The sequence below is a fragment of the Belonocnema kinseyi genome, chromosome 6, assembly GCF_010883055.1.
Source record: "Belonocnema kinseyi isolate 2016_QV_RU_SX_M_011 chromosome 6, B_treatae_v1, whole genome shotgun sequence".
NCBI classification, from domain to species: Eukaryota; Metazoa; Arthropoda; class Insecta; order Hymenoptera; family Cynipidae; genus Belonocnema; species Belonocnema kinseyi.
Genome location: NC_046662.1, coordinates 89577394 through 89580250, shown reverse-complemented (window position 1 = coordinate 89580250; position 2857 = coordinate 89577394).

The window sequence follows — 2857 nt, the reverse complement described above, 5'->3', positions numbered from 1 at the left end:
ATTGCCCGAAATTTGACACCACAACATACAAATTTTGAACCAAATGACGCAAAATACGACAAAAAGTCTCAAAGAGAAATTACAAGTTTTGAAAAATCCTACCAAATTTCATTAAACCACTTTTCGATAGGACTCGTAATTTTGTTTTATCGTAAGTAATATATACAGAAAATTTCAATATTACGCGAAAAGACGCGAGATACATAAAAAATCTAATAGAAGACTTGTAGGATATTTTGCTTTATCTATAAAAAATAATATGAAAACCAAAATCCTATTATTATCATAACAACGCGATATAGAGAAAAATGTTTAAAAAAAGAATTGTATTTTTTAAATTTATTTTAAGTTGATTCAGAAAATATAAATTTACAACTGTCTGTCAAAAAATGAGTACGCAACGCGAGTGTCACGATAATATTGTGTACCTCAAAGCCTACAGATCTTTGAGAAACTTAATCTTTAACTATACTTATTTAAGCAAAAAATTCAGAATATGAACACGCATATAAATACTGCGATCTAAAGAGATCTTTTTGATAAAGTTTCATTCAAGCATTCTAAATGCAATAAATAATGATCTGAGCGCGAATCGCGGGAATCAACAGACACGCGCCCTAGAGCGCTCAAGGTTGCGAGCCACGGGCACAGCGCACGATGAGAATGTGCCCGCGACAAGAAATAGTTCATTTACGGATTATTTTATTACAAACTAACAATTAAGAGATAAATGTTTTTGAAACTTTGCAATAATTTGTAACCTTTTAGCTTAAATTGAGAAATGTAAGGCAAAATATTTATATATTCTGATCAACCACTCGAGTAAAATTCAAAAATACATTTTTTCAATTTTAAAATTATGGGGTTCTCAATTTTAAAAATTGGGACATAATTGACAACATAGTAAGATACATAAATTTCTGTGAAATATTATTTAAAAAAATTTAAAAAAATTTTATCATACAATCACAGAAAATCGCCGATCCTCCATTGTACACTGAAATTGGTGTTCAAGGGAGTTGCAACAAATTTGAGCCACACAGGTTCATTCGGAGAATCTAGGGGAAAAGCATCATTTGGACACTGTTTTTTCTCATCCAGAGCAACGTAAAGTGTCGTCTACAAACTGTCAAGTCACCTGTCAAGATGATTTTGTCGGGTGTAAATTGGGTGAAATAGATGTTGATAAGCAGGTAAGTTATAATAATAATTACCTAACTTTTAAATTCCTTCCATTTACCAGTGACTATTAGTGTCTCTGAATAAAAATTCTACTTGGTGTGATATAATATCCAAATCTTAGGTTAGTCAAAACCTACATGATATTCAAACCACCAAACCCGGCATGTAAAAACTAAGTCGTGACCGTCTGCATCTTAATTGATGCCTATTCGTTCGAAGAAATTTCCTCTACATTTACTGTATTCAAAAGAGTGAAGTTAGCTGGTGGTTGAAGTGAAAATACCTAACTGTATATGTAGACGGTCATGACTTTTTCTACACATCCCGGCTTTAGTTTAATTATCGACGGCCATGACTAACCTAACATTTGGAAATTGTATTAGGAAGTTATCATTTTATTCTAAGTGACTAGTGCACACTGTTAAATGAAATAAAGTTGAAAATTAGGCAAATATTATTTCAATTAGTTTCCTTATTAACAATTATTCAGTCTAATATCGCAATGCGAATAGTTGCTTTGACAGGCGTGCAGGTTATGGAAGCGCGGTTCAGCACTCCACAACTCTCGGCATTGAGCTAAAGTTCAGTCTCCAAATTATACTTTCCCCTAGATGCTCAGATGTGCACCTACGTGCAGAGGAATACATTTGAGACTTGAAAATTGGTTCAAATGCTGATTGAGAGACCAATGAAATTTGAGCTGCAACAAATTTAACACCAGCGTTTTTCTGTGATTTTATCGTTTAATTATAATTTATTTAATTCATAATTAATCACACAAACATACAAATTTACTAATTATTGTTTACTTAAATTAATAATCGTGAGGGAGGCGGCATTCGTATAAAATTTAACTCTACATCTAAAAACTCCAAATCGCTAATTCTACATGCGAGGAACGCTATACGATCATATTTATTTAAATAATTGATTATTTTAAATTTCAATTTCATATGTTTATCAATTAAAACTTTTAATGTTTCCAAATGTATAGTTTCATGTAATCGAATTTCCACTGCCTTTTTTTCAAAACAACAAAATAATATTATTCATAAACAGTAAATTTTAATTGTAAAATGTCTCATTTTTTCATAAAGATGTAGCAGCTAAAAATATTTATTACGATACAATTACATTTTAATTCAATTTAAAAGTACATCTTATGCACCTACATATTTTCATGATGCAAAATTTATTCAAATAATTGATTCAATAATTAAAAATAATAACTCAAAATTCTCAATATAAAATTTCTATTTTATATTTTTAAGTATTTACCGAGTTAGTATCGGCTATTGGATGGACTTGTTCGACGGGTGAAGATTGCAGGGGCAAAGTAGTTGGTGGGCACGATCTTCGGGTTGAGAGGCATGGGGGGATCGGGCAATTTTCGCCGAGAGCGCCGTCTACAATCAGTTCCTCGAACTATGCACGTGCCGCATCTAGGCTTATAATATCTTTGCTATATACACCTGAAAAACATAACCTCAAAATCGTCTCATGCATGCAATGAAGAATGACTCGAAACATTAAATTCGCAAATTTCTTTCAAATGGGGATCGAGATATAAATAGAAGACCGCCGAAGTCTTCCGAAGCCTTCAGATCGACAATCATCGTACAGCAGGGAACCGAAGTCGAATCGTGCATTTTCGGCTTAGCCACGAAGTCACAGT